General features: G+C 37.1%; 1 long non-coding RNA gene across 1 annotated transcript in view; it reads left to right on the top strand.

Moving 5' to 3' along the window:
• Window positions 1–559: 559 nt before the first annotated feature.
• Window positions 560–18,244, top strand: part of LOC113987653 — a 96,731-nt gene continuing 79,046 nt past the window's right edge. The window contains exon 1 of the long non-coding RNA XR_005565463.1: window positions 560–605. This is a non-coding gene — a long non-coding RNA (uncharacterized LOC113987653). The remainder of the gene's footprint in view (window positions 606–18,244) is intronic.

Below are 18,244 nucleotides of genomic sequence, written 5' to 3'. Positions count from 1 at the left end.
GGGAAAGAAATATATATATATATAGTACAATAAATTAATACAGATGGTGATTTAATACTAATAATACAAATACATGTAATTAAACTAACTGAAGCTATTCGGGAAATCAGTCAGAAGTACAAGTATGGCAGAAAGTATGCCCCTATGCACAAGACTCTTTAGAATAACAGTGAATAAGATAGTAATTGCAGAAAAGATACTGGCTTATTATTCAAAAAACAACAGGCTTATTTTCAGAAGATCTGAAGTGAAGGATTAAGTCTAGTATAGAAGTTCATATCATATAAAAGAGAAGGATGAAGCAGTCAGTGTTTCTGGGGGGAAGGGATGCTGTTGTAGAGACACGCCAAGAAAGAAGGAAACTGTCTTTCCTTAACAGTTGTAGGCAGAATTTGTACCAGAGCCATGATACTAAGGCTGAATCACTAGAGGATGTGTTTAAAACAGCTTGGTCTATTCAAGTTTTAGAAGAGCTGATGAACTGCAGTTTCAGTAGGGAGAAAAAAAAAACGGAAAAAAAAAAGAAGAAAAGCAAAACTATAGCAAGTCTGGGGCAAGAGGCCCATATGCTGACTTTCTGAGTAGCCGTTTATGTGATAGTAAAGGTAAGAAGCTTTTGCCACTTATGTTTTTCTACTCTTTCATTATATGTGCATGTGGAAAGAAGGCAGGATGGTATTAAACTGACATCCTGCCCCAACTGCCAGAATGTCTTGTTATGGCTTCAAAGACTGGATTCACACAGCAGAAGGCACTGTCTGCTTTACTCACTTGCACACTAGTAAGGGCTCTCATGCAGCCTGTGGGAAACCTGGGCTCAAATTCCTCTTCTGCTGTTAGAAGACTAGAAAATGTAAGTCTTTTTCATCCCTATAGTAAGAAGAAACTCAATTGCCAGACTGTAGAGTATTTTGAAATTGAGAACTTCTCAGTCTCTTCTGTTAGCTCTTTTTCACTTCACATGTCATACTTAAATGTTCTTCGAGTTAGAGCAAAAATAGCTATCTAGTTCCTTGAGCACTTGCCTGGAAGATAGAGAACCTGAGTTTTTTGTTGCTGTTTGACATAATGATAGACACAAGCAAGGTCAGTGTCAACTTGCTCTCACTCCTGTGTATGTGATACCTGGTGCTGCTCTCACCAGGGCTGTTGTTCAAGGCAGCACCAGTTCCCAAAGGAGGAACTTGCTGATGACACACAAGGGTGAAACCTCTTGATGGCATTCAAAGTGCATCTCTGGTCAAAGAAAATTACTATTAAAGTTTGTTTTGCACTTATGAAATACACTTTGGTTTGCAAGTGTCATCTGTGTTTACTAGCTTCCCAGCTCTTGCATGTCTGTCGTCTTGTCCATTCTTTCTCCAGTCTGACTCTCAATCTCTATCTTTGACAAGATTTTTTCTTTTGTGTCTGTGTTAAATTCCATCTTCTTTTGATCCTGTGTTATTATGTCTTCCTCAGAATGACCTGACTTTGTTTCTGTGATTGCTATTTGCAGTACAAGTCTCCAGTAAACCATCAAGCTCTAAAATCCCCATTATTATTTTTGATACACATATCCCACATGTTGATGGAAAGATCCAGGGGTAATTGCAAAAACAATACCTCTAATCTCTTGAGGTCTGTTTCACATGTTTTTCTTTGAAGTAGTTATCAAATCCTAGGATATAAAAAAGTTTATTATGAAAAAATTGAATCGACTATACCATTCTAACAAACTATTCCTGCTTCATCTTTCTTTTTATGCAGATATAAAATTGCAGATCTTTGTGAGAAATGAGTTATCTCAGCAGGGTGCAGAACAATAATTATTCATGCCAGGACTGCAGTGATAGACATTACTCATAACGACTCAAATTAATCATATGGCATATGATTGATGATGAGTATATCAAATTGTGTGGTGTGGATGCATGAGGACTGTGGATATTGCTAAACATGTCTTTGATCCAAAATCAGAGGTGATGTTTTTGAGAGAGGTCAAATCATCTGACTGTTTTGTTTAGTCATTAATATAGATCCACATGGCAAATAAAGGCAATCAAAATCACTGCACTTGCAACTGATAACTTTAAAATCTCTGAAAGAAAAGGCTAGAAATGTTATTGCTTCACCACAGAATATTGCCAATGAAACATGCCTGCATACCAACATAACAGTGTTCTTAAGATTCATATATGAGTCTTAAGTGGTTCCTCAAGTAAAAGAGAAATTTTAAAAAAAAAAAAAGACAAAAAAGACAAAAAACCCTAACTCCCTACTTCAGGATTATCTTGATTAGGTAGAAGAAGGATTTAAATTTCCTGGTTTGGGGGAGTTTTTTTTCTTCATTACTTGCTGTTAGCTGATACTGAAGGGTTAGATTGATGCCTAGGTTTATCCGTCCTTACTGAAGCACTACGTCTCCACACGGCCTCCATAGATTTTGAGTTTGCCACAGGATGGAGAATGAGGGCTTTTCACTAAGAGCTCCTTTCTTTTTCAAGTCCTCTGCACACATGAGGAGGGTGTGAAAGGAATCTTGGCTCTCGCTCCTCAACATGGCAGTGAGCTGAGCTGAGCTGGCAGGGGTGGTAAATAGTCTGTACTACAGAGCATTTGCAGGTTACTTTCTTTCTGGAGCAAGTAGGCAGCTGAGGCTGAGAAAGGGATTGGAACTCTCTGAGTCACAATTTTTTCCCCAGCTTGCTCTGGAGGTGCTGTAACTACTTGCTGTCCCAGACATGGGCAATTGAACACAGGCTCAATTTGGCCCTCAATAAAGAAGAAATCATGAGTCTGAGAAAAATTGTTCCATTTCATGAACCAATTTTCTTATGAGAAGACACAGCATATCCACAGAATTTCTGCAAACAGCATAGAAGACAGATGTATATTATCTGTGATGAGAGGAAATGGCTGAATTGCTTATTTCAAAAAAATTAGTTTCCTTGATGACTCATTATTTCAAAAATTGCCTGTCAAGTTAATAAGCAGACTTTATTATTATTATTATCGTTTATTATTTCTATTACAGTAGCACTCAGGGGCTTCAGTCAAAAACTGGGGTTTCACTGTGCTAAGCACCATGTACAAATAAAATCTTCTGATGGTCTCTGCCCCAAGAAGCTTACTATTTTGGATATCCAAATTGCAAAATTTTGAGCATAACTTTTTAATACAAGTCTCTGGGTATGTATTTTAGTAAATAAACTGTTGACAATTTTTTTTTTTATAGAAGTTTTTTTATAGCAGAGGAAATATCTGAAAAAAGTAAAACCATCCAAAAGAATCAAGATTTGTATTTGTCTTTAGCAGACAGCGGCATAATAAAGTGCATGATAAACTTCAATTAAGAAACCTGGACAACTAATAAAAGTACTGACATAGAATTGATATGTTCCGAGGGATGTGGAAATTGATAGATCCTAAAATAATTAATTTAGATTGCCAAAACACGCCTGGTGACTATACATACACATATAAGATACATTTGGTAAGTAATAAATTCATAGAATCATAGAATGGATTGGGCTGGAAGGGACCTTAAAGATCGTATAATTTCAACCCCTATGCTGTGGGCAGGGACACCTTCTATTAGACCAGATTTCTCGGAGGCAGTGCCTCACCACACTCACAGTAAAGAATTTCTTCCTAATACCTGATCTAAAACTACTCTCTTTCAGTTTGAAGCCATTACCCCTTGTCCTGGCACTCCAGGACCTTGTAAAAAGTCTCTCTCTGACTTTCTTGTAGACTCCCTTCAGGAGGGAGGCCTGCAATGAGGTCGCCCCAAAGCCTTCACTTCTCTAGGTTGGACAATTCCAATTCTCTCAGCCTTTCCTCATAGGAAAGGTGCTCTATCCCTCTAATCATCTCGGTGGCCCTGCTCTGGACTCACTTCAACAGGTTGGTGTCTTTCCTGTGTTGGGGACCTCAGAGCTAGATGCAGTGCTTCAGGTGGGGTCTCACCAGAGTGGAGTAGGGGACAGAATCCCCTCCCTCACCCTACTGGCCAAGCTGCTTAGAATGCAGCCCAGGATATCTTTGGTTTTCTGGGATGCAAGTGCACATTGCTGCCTCACGTCCAGCCTCTCATCCTCCAGCATCCCCAAGTTCTTCTCAGCAGGGCTGCTTTTGATCTGTTCAACCCCAACCTGTATTGATACCACAGGATGCCCCAACCCAGGTGCAGCACCTGTCACTTGGCCTTGTTAAACGTCATGAGATTCCCATGGACCCATTTCTTGAGCTTGTCCAGGTCCTTGTGGATGGTATCCCATCCTTCAGGTGTGTCAACAGCATCACTCAGCTTGGAAGCATCTGCAAACTTGTTGAGGGTGGATTCAATCCCTTTGTTTATGTCATTAATGAAGATCCTAAATAACATTATAGGTCCCAATATAGACCCCAGAGGGACACCACTTGTCACTGATGTCCATTGGGACTCTGAACAGTAGCCACTTCCAACCAATTCCTTATCCATCTAACAGTCCACTCATCAAATCCGTCTCTCTTCCTTAACAATGTTTCTTTCTTTTTTAGCACTATCACATTAAAAATGTAGCATTAAATGAAGCCACTCAGTACTGAGACCAGCCGAAAAATTATTTACCAGCTATTAGATCTAGGAAAAAAAAATCCTGATATTTTAACAGATGCTGAATAATAAGCAAATCATTAGGAATTGTGTCATGATGCCTTTACAGCTTTGCCTGTATTTTTAGTAGTAACTATATCTCCATAACTCCCACCTCCATATCTTGTCCATTATTTTTTCTTACTTAATTTGGCAACTCTAATTGATGATAATTTCAGAGTCACTGTAGCTTCTTAAAGTAATTCATATCACACTCACCTAGCAGTTTGAGCTGCCCACTCCTTGTATTTCAGTGGAGATTTTCGAAGAGAACATTTTGTTAGGAGTTTCTTCACCACTTAATTTAGTGTGCTTAAAAATCATCTTGATAGTCTATAGAAATAAAGGTACACCAATTTTAAAGCAGTCTATTGACAAAAGTGGAACCATACTTATTTGTATCAGGCCTGAATCTGACACTGTCCTTTGCTATTAGTCTAATTTGATATTGGGTAGTTTATTTCTTAAAAACGTGGAATTCAAAATCACAGAGGCAGAAGTTATTCAATACTTTTCCCTGGAAGAAAAAAGTGTGATTTTTTTAAATCAAGATTTAAGAGCTGTTTTAACATCTATTTTATATTCCTGTATAGTACACTATCAAAGCTTGGTTTGTGGCAAGCAAACTTTCCTAAGCCCAAATGAGGAAAAACTCCAAAGACCGGTGATTCAGAATTTTCTAGACTTTAATTTAACTTTTAATTAGCATTCCAACTCTAGAGCATCATTTTCTCTTGGTCTTTCTTGAAGGCTGTTGCTCCTTCCAGTCAATTACACTTTTTTTTTAATTGGCTTTTCTTGATGAAGTGTCATTTATTTACAGAATTAACTGCCCTGTCCCATAAGATTCATTGCAATGCAACACAGTGTGCATCACCCACCTGTCCACAGTAATGCCACAGATTTCAGGTAAAGGTGAGAATGGAACCTCATAATTTTGTAAGCATTTCATCTCAGCATCTTCAACACCTGGACATTGTCTCCAGTGTATCTTTCTTATAAGCAGAGCAAGGAAAATGCTCATAAATCAGTTCAGAAATTAATTCTGAATTAATTCTGATCCTTAGTGCTGTTCCTGTATAGTGTTGCTCCAGTGTGCATTGGCTGCACATTTTGTTGTTATGTTAAAATTTGTCTGAGGGTCAATCATATAATGTTGGTAAAATCTTTTGGGCATCTGGCTACTGGCCATGCAATCCATTGTATGAAGCACTGAGATTGCCTGATGCTGTACAGCAGTAACAGAAGAATGTTAGATTGTTTGTGCTCACAGTGGCTATGTAAGAGAGACAGATCAGGGATAAATTGGAAAACAAATTTAGAGACAATGAGAAAAAGCAATCTAAGGATCTCAGAAAGCCATAGGCTATATAACGATTGGATTAAGATGGAAAGTTGGAGAAGAATATGGAAGTCTGATGAAAAGAAGCTTCCTCAGAGATATGAGCTCCTGAACTTATTCTGAAGATTAACCTGCGTTTGTGACAATACTATATCTGCTGGGAGGTCATTCCAAATCCTAAAAGTACCTTGAAATCAATAGATCTTTTTCATAAAAAATGATGTGTGTACAAATAATACCAAGAATACTGGACTGATGAGAATCTCTTAGGGTTAGTTTATAGGCTATGAGTTCCCATATCTACTGATATCAGTGATGATTCAGTCATCCTTTTACACAAAAACAATTTACAAAGTTCTATTTTTGTCCACAGAACCTGACAGTATTCTTATAGGGTGGCTATGATTCAAGAGAGTATGCATCTCACCATCAGCAAGTGAAGGCAAAGTGGGTGGGAGAGAGGAGGGAAGGGAAGAGCTGTCATTCATTCCTTTATTCACTGAGTATAACACAGGGCAAGCAAGAAGCAAGAAGGAGCTGTGTATGGTTCTGTGATATGAGTGCAAATCTAGTAATTTGGGCTGTTCGTGGTATGCTGCACAATGTACTAAGGTTTGCCAAATTTACCAGTCTGACCCTATCTGACAACTTATAATATCTGTACCAGGGATATGTACACCACTGAGTGCCCTGGCTACAGTTTCTGGCTACTTATATGGTCCAGAAGTGCCAGGGAAGCTTGGTGTTACCTGAAGTTTCACATATAGTAGAAAAAAATATTCATGAAATGTGCAGCATCTGTTGTGATTCATGTTCAACTGGTTTAGTTTGCATTACAAACCCTCATGAAAAACACCCTGCAACCTTGACAGTCTGGATCAAGCCTAGATACCAGACAAGTCTAAATGCAGTTCATCTTTCTGTAGTTTTAATTCTTTTTTTTTTTTAACATTGATTGCTGTCTTAAAAGACTGATTGATTTTAAATTCACACTTGATTTTTTTATCTCTTTGAATGATTTAAGTTGTTGTTTAATTCTAGATGATTTTTCTGTGTCATATTCTCCAGCTTTTTCATCTTCGCTTAGGTATCATTAACCTTCCAGTGATACCATCTCTGTGTTTTATACTGGTCAAATTTTATGTCTTCTGCTTTCTGTCTCTGCTCTGTATGTGCACTGATGTTTGTCTCATATATCTCCTTATGTTTAAGTAGCTCTGGTAGTGTTTCTTTAACTTTCTATAACTCTGGTATTGTTAATTTCAACTTGCATTTCAAATCAGAAACCTCATTCAAACTTTATTTGAATACTTTATTTGTTGTTGCAACTTTATTTGTAACCAAAAGTAACTGTACTTAATGTTGGTATATAAGATATGCCAAGGGCATGAATACACACTCCATAGTTTATTAGCATGGGTTAATGAATGGAGTTCTTTGGGGAAAGATTAGATGCAACAGTTTACACAGTTAAAGGGAGCCTTATTTTCTCTCCTGCTAAAAACTCCACAAGATGCTTACCACTGTACTCTGAATCAGGTGATTTTCTTATCACTTAGGTCTCTTGTGCTCCTTCCAGCTTCCTCATCCCTCAGATGTGGTCACTCAGATGCCTTTAGTAGGCATACCTATCTTCCAGCTCCTTAACTCTTATCTGACCTCATGCTGCGTTTAGTATTTTTATCAGATAATAGACACCTAGTTCAATAGTGGAAGGCAATTTTACCATAATAGCTTTAACCAGATACTTTGTTTTTCCTCATATCCGGTCTATTCTCACCACTAAGTCTGTTATTTCAAAATTAATTTTACTTTCCTACTTAGAAGTAGCAAGTTAAATTGAAGTGCCTCAGAAAACATTGGGCGATAGTAAATACCCTACATTCCCTTGACTGATTTATTTCAATTGCTAATGTTTAGTTCTCTAAGATCATTATTATAGAATTGGTCTCAAGGGAGCTCAGCAGCTGTCTGTCCCCTATCCCACAACACTGTGATGAAAATATTGTTTCCACCACAGCCCAGTAAAATGTCCAGTTTCACTGATATATGTGGTGATATATTCCCTCCCGTCTGCTCATCTACCTTTCTGGTTTTACCATTCTTATGGATTTTTTAAGTATCTACAGCACAACCAACTGCAATTAGATCTTTACCCTCCAAGTGACTCAAACCTTCTGTCATACAGCTTGCCTATTGATATAACATCTGCGGTACAGAACAGTTACATCCTATAATTAGTAGGTTTAAATGACTATGACATAGAAATCTCTTAATTTCAACTGCAGCAAGCTAGAAAGTCAAATTCCATTTCTATGCATGAGTAAGAGGCAACTTCCTTATACTCTTCCTGTTTAAGAATTTCTGGTCATCTGGGATAAACCTCAAGTTCCTGAAAACTTTGAGCAAAACCGAGACTAGGGTTTGGTTTAGGACCATTTAAATTGAGTCTCAGTTAGTGCTAATGATAATTTCATTATCATTAGTTTTCATCATTATCATTATTCATTAGTTTGTGACAATATGATTCCAAGCTAACAAATGTTGATGAAAAAACTAAAACACTTAACTGCCATCTCATTGTCTATGCCAAGAAACTCTGCATGAAAAGAAAAAATATCCCACTCGAACTGTAAATGACTGACTCCAAAATCTAGAACAATTTATTCTATTCAACTCTTCAAACCATGGTCTACCATCCTGTTTTTTCTCTCAGCTAGGAGGAAAAGCTCCTGGTAAGTCTGGACTTACTGAATGTCTAGCTGAGACTCTTACTCAATTTGAACCTCATCTAGCATTCTTCAAGAAAGAATCAAACAGCAGGGCCCCAATGGCTCAGCCAAATACAAAAGTCAAGTAGCATTTTTAATATATTTATTAATATTTTTAAAATGTTTTACTAATTTTGAAAGTATACTTTACCTTTCTTCTTTATCAGAGATTGCTCCTTGTTTTTAACTTAATTTTATTTTAATTTATAAATAGCAAAGACTAAAACTAGTAGATGCCTTGTGTAAGAATTAGTTTTAAAATCTGATTGAAGACAAACCAAAAGTAAGAAGTGTAGTGACAGAGAACTTTCAGTTCAAAATCTTCCACGTTTTGTGTTTCACAAGCTTTCTTAATTTGTTTTATTGACTTGTGGGCTCACAATACCTAAAATCACTTGTGCCAATGATTAGAATTCAGATTACAGAAAAGAGAACAAACATCCACCCTCATTAGTTCATCACTGCTATTGCTCAGAGAGAGGGTCAGATGAGGGAGCAAAGTTAAAAAAACCTTTGTTGTGATCTGAAGCAAACTCAGGGTAATGAAGCCACAATGACATTGTTGCTGGTTCTTAGATATCTCCCTTCCTCTCTTTCAATAGAAAAATAGCATCTTTTCATTACAGTTAAAAAATACAGCTGTCTAGTAGGTTGGTGTTACAGACTCCCATGCCACAGCTTTTAGGATCAGTTGAGTCCCAATCTTTTTGTTTAACTCTGTGATATTCCATTTTTCCTGTGATGATATTTCTCTTACCTGTATCAGTTTTACGCCAACATTGTTTAAAGCTGTACTACTTACGATTTACAACACCATTATGAAGAGGAGAATTAGGTTTCGGAGAGATTTATCATCTCTTCTCAGAACAAAACTGTCATACATGCAGTAGCACATAATGTTGATTAATTTAATAAAATAGGCAAGATCCTCATTAGCTGGTGAAGCTCCTTTGGAGTAAATAAAAGTAGATTGTAATTTGATACCAACTGGTCTAGCTCTATTTCCAGCAATAGACCTATTCTTGCTTATAGCAGTTGAGAATTTAGCCCACTGTTCTGGCACACGCAAATGCTATTATTTTGTACTTAGTATTTTTTTTAGGTTGTTGTTGAATCTCTTGTAGGTTGCTCAGAAGTTTCTACCTATTTAATCTATCTGCTTTGCTTGCCGTGAGTCTGTTCCTCAAAAAAATGTCTAAGGCAGGGCAGCAGCCCACACATAAGCACAAGCGAGACAGAAGGAGAAGGAGTGAAAACAAGAAGTCAGTGGAGCACTGCCAAGTTTCACTAGTTGAGGATCTGCTCAGAAACATTTTCAGTGCTTCTTTCAGTCTTGCTAGTGCTGGTGTGTAGCTTGAGTCTTTGGTTTGAGTCCTTTGAGAAATATACCAGCAATAAGAATAAAAAAGCAATTTAGGTGGCATGTTTGGTTATCATTGCTGTCAATCAAGCCAGGGTTTGTCATTAACATATGCTTTTCAGAGAAAAAACTAATCTACATTTGGTAACAATTAGAAACATTAATATTACAGAAATGAGACTGAAAACCTGATTTTTTTTTTGTTGGAAGCCTGTAGAAGAGAGGGTGAAAAATGGACAAGACACTACTGATATGAAAATATTTTTAAAATACATTTTTTATTTTTCAGCCACCAGAAAAAACCCTAATATAAGTGAATTACTTTATTTTTTTTTTAATTAAAATCTCATTTCTGGTTTCAAGAACTGTTTTCAGTTTTAAGCTAATATAGTAAGAAGAGAAAAGAAACTGCAGAACAAATAAAACAATCAGACATTACAAAAGACATACTGAGTTTGTTTTCGGTTCATTGAATTTTAGACATTTTCAGGCTTTGTCTCTCTTCATCCAGAGTCAGGCTGAGATAATTTCTCTAAAAGTCAATTTTCTTCAAGATATGGCAGAAATATTTGTTATCTAGTTCTAATCAATCCCTTTATATTTTTTAAGGCTGAAAAGGAATGTCAGTAGTTAAATTGCCTAGATAACAGAGACAGACACCAGAACAAAAAGTAATTTATTTTATAAAACTTTTTCTCTGATTTTATATATATACACACATATATATATCTTCAATTCTGACAGTGATCTATCTGCATTAAGCTCTAAGCATTTTTAAAAACATGCCTTCTTTCAGATCACATGTGCGCTGAACAACACTGTGTGTTATGACATATATGACTCAGTCCAACCATATACAACAAGTGTATTTCATTGCTTCACTAATAAAAAAACTGCAAGGAAGCCAGTTCTGGGTTTAACTGAGATTCTCTTCTAGTCTTGGGTTCTAAAGAAATCCAGTGCCTTGAAAAAAAGAAAAAAAAAGCTAATCAGAATCTTTATTCAGTACATATTTTGAAATATGGGTGTTTATTTTCTTCACAGAATATGATATTTTAAAAATTAAGTGTAGAAGACAGTTATTGAAAAAGTGACTGTTTCATTATCACTTTCAATAATTTCACAGTTTGATGAAAATTACTGAAATAGATTATAACTTAAAAGTACTTTTTTCTCCTGAAAACTTAGAAGAAAAAATTTCCTATGACTATAGAACCGGTCAGAATAATTTATAATTCTGTAATTTGAAATTCTGTACTGAAAACCAAACATTTCGCACAAACCCAAAAGTTACCACCACTTTGCCCATCTCAAACGTTTAGGTAATTGTGAGCAGATCCTTAGAGGAACAAACAAAGTCATAAATAATCCAATCTCTAGAAGTTTAGCTGATTGTGGCTGGGAAAACTGATTTTAGTTGGAGTCAGTAATCATCAGAACAAATTAGTGAGAGAATGCACCACAATGTGCAATCTTGCAAGGAAGACAATGTACTTCTTTGGAAGGAATGCTCTATGTAGAGAGAAATACAGGAAGCATGCTGAGCTCTTCTCTGCAGGAAATACAACAGGACAGGCAAAGCAGTCTTTTCTGAGTTTAATTCTGAGAAACTGCGAGTCACACTTTATTCCCCCCAATTGACAATTCTTGTATCTCACATTTAGAGACTTTTGTGTTATACTATTTCCATGGCAGAATAAAATCGAAAGTGTTGCATGACACATACTAAACAGAATGTGTTAAGATGTCTGTCTTAGTTACCCAGAAAAAAATCTGGAGTAACTCAAGAATTTGGCTCATTGATTTTAGACTTTACACTTAGCAAAATGTAAAGGCAAGTGTAACAGAAGAAGTATCAAAGTCACTTGGAGTTAATCTGTTTTAGGTAAACTGATACAATGTTGTTAAATCATGTTTATAAAAAAACCACAAAGGGCTCAGGAGAATTGGTAGGGAGAGCTTAAAAACATGTAGCTTTTTTTTTTTTTTTTTTTTTTTTAATGAGTCAGAAGAAGAGCTGTCCTTTCTAAATATTCTTTTACTTCCAACTGCCTAGCCTAGAGCCTACTGACGTGATGCAGAGATTTGGCAGAGCATAAGTATTTTTTGAAACTTACTCATTAACACCTTGGGCCCATCCATCAGCGTGATTGACATCAAAAGACAATGCAATTTTTTTTTTTTTAATAGGACACAACAAGTACAAAAGCCTTTCTGTGGGCTAATGATGCACACCTGACAGATGTGTGAGTCATTTGACACAATGGGTGGTATTCAAGAACACTATCACCTTGCAATCGACTCAGTATAGTATTCTCCTTATTTTCTGAAATCCCTTTTTCTTCAAAATAAAAGGAATTTAGGGATAACTGTGCAGGATTCAAAGTAAAGTCATTTATATGCTCCATCCTAGAGATGCTACTAATAATGATGTTCATGACATTATCTGAAATATTATTAGGAAAATAATAAGAACTTCCTGAACTGTGTCTAAGAGGTAGGCTTCATGTGTTCCATGCCATGAACTTAATATTATTGCACCAAATGAATCCAGTAAAGACTAATTGGCACGAGTGAGTAACATAGCAGTGCAATAAAGATAACTTGTCACCTTTTGCTTGTCTGCTCAATGTTGTCTCTAAAGGGTAACAGGTTTTATTATATCTTGCTGTATTTCATGGAGATTCAGCAGGCAGATTATGCAAAAGTGAGAGAATCACAGTGGGCTTTAAAGTAATATTACCTTCACAAAGGAGGAAAAATGACAAAATGCCTGGAAAAAGATATCACCTGGTTGAAAAACAAGTCTGGGAAAATAGGTACTATGAATGTAAAAACTTTCAAAAATTTAATTTGTCTTTTAAGTGGTCTGTGAGTCTTTTGCCAAATCTTTCAGATGGTTCCTCTGCCTATCTATAGTAACAAGAGTGGCTGTATTATGTGGCTTGCTGTGTGAACTCAGGCCATTCAAGCCAGCCTGATCCACACTCATATTCTTCACGTGTCAAGCCCTGCTTCTCACCCTCCATCATGTTTTTTCTGGACTTTTCCCATGGTGCTTGCATCTCATCTTCATGAATCTTACATTGATGCAAACAATGGCACGTTTTCTCTTATGCTGTAGCTCTGAGATGAAGCAGTTACCATCCGCATATGTTACAAACCCACTTCCTTCTAATAACCTAAGTATTAGGCATGGGTAGCCACAGTTTATTTTGAAGGACTGAGCTCTATTCTGCTGTGGCTGATGAAGTCCTGTCTGGACAGGATATATGGCTACCCAGAACACTTATTTATACTTGAGGCAATTGAGGAATGAGAATTGAGAGCTTATATGAAAGACTGAAGACCAGTTGACACTGCAAATTATTTAGCTACCAGTCTTGCAAAACACTGTCCTGGGGCCTGATACCCGCTCAGAAGGTTCCTGAAGTAGAACTGAGATATTGATGAGCTATTCTATCAGTCTGCGAAAGTAGAAAACATCCCTGTAGGTGATACGACTTTTAAAGTCCTAGGAATCAATGGAAATTAGGAATGACATTTGTTGTGTCATAAAAATAGTTAGAAAAAAACAGTGTAAGTAGAATTCCATAAAAATGGTGTTTTATTTGGCAGTTTTCCAGCAGTCAAAGGTGCAGAGGAACAGTAACATAGACAGAAATATAAAATTACTAAAGCAGCAGAGAAAATGACAGACCACATCAGTGCTTACAATATCTAAGTCCTCATCTGCCCTTGCTCTCTTTTCCCTTCCTCTTGTTCTCTTTTCCCTTTCTAAGTCTCCATGTAAGTGCAAAGCAATCCAGGCACAGAATGAAGGGTGACTGCCTAGATCTGTAAGATTTCTGAGCTGTTGAATTTCCAATTCCAATCTATAATGTCTGTAGGCTCTAATAGAATTCTAGGAAAGTTTGAAGAAAAATTGATATGGAGAAGTCTTAATACTTCATTTGGTATCCAGAGAAACTTCAACAAGATAAGAGGAACCTGAACTTTGTCTCCAGAGGAACGGCACAGTGATTCCTGCTAGGTTCTCCATTGAAATCAGCACATGCTATTGTTTCTGCAAAAATAAGGTCTGTGGACTTCAGATCTCTTGTTGATATTACAAAAAAAATTCAGTACCCAGTTCCATGGCATCTCTTCCCACTGAAGCACTCTAGGTTTGTTGTCCCCCTCTCTCTTCCATTCCAGAAGGTTTCTCTGCAGCAGTTCCTCCCACAGTCACGGTGGCACTGGGTGTTCCATGCTTCTTTTCAGCATTTCAGGCTGAAGTTATAGTACTCTTTTTTCAGCCCTTATTTACTGGACAGCTGGTCTCATTTAGGTGACTGTGATGGGAAGCAAACACAGTATTTCTATTTCTTGGTGTTTCATAAATGCTTGTGCGGGAGGTTTTTAGAAGCCTGGGAATTATACAAAAAAATTAGAGGACCTTCTAAGTTATAGAAATGGTATGCCAAAATCTCACCTAGAGCTAATCTGAACAATTAGGTTCCATACCACATGGAAAGACTATCTGAAGGAGGTAAATGGGATCTGTCACAACTCATACTGATGTTATAGATCTTGGTAGTGTACAAGATCGGATTCTGTCACATATGCCATGTCCTTCTTGTGTTTGTTTCCAGGGTCAGGTTCTTGTCTGATTGCATAAACAGTGCATATCCCCTTCAAAAAATAAACAAAAGCAGAATTTTCAGAGCATTTCAAGACAGAACAATGCCTAAAAGCTGAACATTTAAATTATTCGTGGTAACATTTTTGGCTCATCCATAGTTCCTTCTAGCAAGTTGCTACTAACCATGGGGTTAGTCCTGTGTGCTGGAAATGACAGTGGCAGTGCTATTGGGAAGATGGTGTTTCTCAGCTTACTTCAAATCACGTTCATTACTCTTTTGTTAAAAGCTTCAGAAAGATATGAGATAACCCCTTTTAGAGATTGATGTATGAAAAAGAACAGAGTGAGAGAGACCAGCTGTGACCAAATTTGGTACAGTTAGAGGTGGAGAAGCTAGGGCTTGGACTTTTTAGCAGTGAAACCAGACCTTTAAAGCCTCATGTTGTTTTTGGCAGATATTCTACTCCTCCCCATCTTATTTACACTCTCTGTTCACGTCGGCTTCTTTTTCAGCCTGTTATTTGCAGAGCAGAGCTTCTTTGCACTTCCTTCTGCCAGCCTCCAGCTGATCATGAGCCACAGAACAGTCACCCAGAAACCTGTCACCACTGGAATGGTGCACCAGAATGGGAAATATGGAGTTGGACTGCACACCCTTGACAACAGGCTGTGGAAGAGGCTGAGTCAGCCCCTTGCTCAAAAGGCCATTATAGCATTCAGTTGCTGCTCTGCTTGCCATGTGTGATAGCACATTGCTGCTAAAATGGCATATTGGCCCTAATCCTGAAAAACTTTCAGACATGTATGCATTCAGTGAGATGAGAACTATAGAGAGATGCCTATGCTTCCTATAAGGACATCATATTGGTAAAAAAGGATAGGTGCAGTGATCTCAAAGTATTTTGTGACACAGAATTGTGAGTAGGAACATAAATGCACATATGTATGATTTGCGCACGCATACACACACACACGTGTATATATATATATATGTATAACATTTCTTTGACTGAATGGCATTACCATGGGGATAATAAGACCCACAAATAGCATAGTTAACAAATTTAGCTTGCTATTTTTGTGTCTTTCATTCCTGAACTGCCAGGGAGTAGATTGCTATATCCTCAAATTTATCTTTGAAAATCATCTACAAATAGCTTGTCTGTGAAACTCATTTGACAGGGTTACTTACACGATCATCTCTCTATCCATCCACTGAGAATGTGAGTTTGTTCTAGTTTTTAAACTAACAAGGCTAGTTCTTTAGCTTAGCCTGTAGCAGTTTGTGCTCTCAACTCTCAAATTATTTAGCATTGGGAACACTCTGAAAAACTCTTAGAAACAAAAGAATTTTTATTCTACATCTGACTGAGAGTGTGACATCAAATTTCATACAATACCATATATTTCACCCTGTTTAGTATAAAGCAACACATATGGAGAAAGGTTGGGAAGCTGAGACTCCTTGCAGCTCAATGAGCACACTAACCATACTCTGCTGTTCTTACAGTCTTTGTTGTCAATGTGAATCAAGCATGCCAGTGATTAGACTTACACTATTACAATGTCTGAGTCACATAAATATAAATGAATTACATATATGCATGTCTGCTTACTGAGCATGTATGTATGCAGTTTTATATATAGATATGTAGATTTAGTGGTGAAAATGTTTTTATTTTACCAGTTTAATAGTTTTTTCCTTCAGCTAATCCAGTGCATAAATACTAATGGTATCTCACATGGTCTCTCCCTGTGTTCGGAATTTTTCAGTGAAAGAGAGGGAATTTTCAAAGTAGAAATTTGCTTGAGAAATACTCTTTTTTTAGCTGATGAATCTGATAACTCTTAATTTGGGTTGGGGTGAGCAGTGGTTCCTGGTGAAGAGGGACCAAATGGAGTTTACCTCATTAATGCCTTAATACCAGCTGATATGTTTTCTTTTTTGCAGTCCTGTGATTATACACCTGGTACACTCCAGACTGTCTGCCTTCCCATGCTCAGTCCAGTTTTTCCATCTTATTGGCAGTTATGTGCACCACAATGCTTGTTGTCGGGGGAATTTTACAAATCTGTCTCTAAGATAGTAGGTGCTGCTGGTGCTCAGGGGTTAGTAATTTCAAATATGCCAGGGTTTTTTGCCTAGAAAATATGAAGGAAAATTCCAAGTTAGTTTTCTTTCCAGGTGGACCCTTCAATGCCTTATCAAAATCTTCAGATCCTTGTATTTTATAACTTCCTCAAAGACAGACTTTTTTTCCTACTGATTGATCTTGAATGCACATAGCTATTGGTAGCAAAAGAACTGCTCTGGCAGTCACTGAGTGGGTTTTTGTGAAGGTCAGTAGTAGGCTGGTACCTCCTGAGGAGCTGGAAAACCTATCAGCTTGCCAATGGTACTGTCAGTTCAGAGAAACAAGTACATGACTTTTCCCAGTTTTCTATCAGGTGGAGACTTAATGTTTCTTGAAGAAAATACTGCTTTGAGAACACTAAAAGCAAGATTACATGATGTTTTGGTGAATTTAATTATTTTCCACCTGCCAGCACTGTGTCTTATGATGCCATGGATGAACTCAGAATCACGTGCCCTCACCTTACTCACCTTGTCTGCATCTTTGGTGCTTTAACAAAATTGAACTTGTGCCCACTGTTCTATCAAGAACTATATTCCATACACTAGGCAGGGCTTGGGGCACTCTCTGTAGCAGAAGGGTTATAATGGGAAGAAGTGCTTTGTTGTGACTCTGTTATGCCCACTCTTTGCAAAAGACTGTTTAGTACTCAAAACCAGGTCCACTGGCAGGAACCAACATCTGAACTCACAAACTACAAAGAAACCTAAGGTTATTGCATCAGCAATGACCACAGCTCGAAGTTATACCATGTAATGCATCAAAATATGCTTCAATCCAGAATGAAAGTGGCCATACTGTGCTACCTCTATCCCAAAGCAGCTGTGTAACATTCAAACTGTGACCGTTCTCCTTATTCCAGGCCAGTATGTCCTTGCTGATCCATTAACAAAATCATAGCCACAAAGCAATTAGTTGTTGATAGCATTTAATCCTAATCTTACATACTTAATTTTGTGCTTTAAAAGAAAAGAAAATCCTGTGTTTTTTTCCTAAATATATATTTTCATAAGTATTAAATAAAATTTAGTTTGAAAATTAAGATAGGCAATGCTTGATCTAAGTTACAAGCAGCTTTTCTAATTCAGAAATTAGACTGGTAGTAAGCATCTCCTTTTCTCCAATATAGAAAAGATATACACAAAGCTGTATTCCTGAGAAAAATATTGGCTGCACACAGGCAATGTTGAATAGGAATGCTTTACCATCAGAAACAAAGGAAACTTTTTGACAACATAAACTGATGTTTTTCATCTATCTGTGTTATAGCTTGGCATATATTGGCTTCATATACATAAAACTAAAAATCTTGCATTTTGTTAGACCAGAACAGCAAAATATATTCATAAAATTACAACATAGCTAAAAATAAGTAAATACCCAAAGGGAATAGG

The sequence above is a fragment of the Pipra filicauda genome, unplaced genomic scaffold (genome assembly GCF_003945595.2).
Source record: "Pipra filicauda isolate LSUMZ 115617 unplaced genomic scaffold, ASM394559v2 scaffold11_size5308982_pilon, whole genome shotgun sequence".
Taxonomy (NCBI): Eukaryota; Metazoa; Chordata; class Aves; order Passeriformes; family Pipridae; genus Pipra; species Pipra filicauda.
Note: the sequence above shows the minus strand (reverse complement) of the source record. Positions and strands in the feature narration are given on the sequence as shown.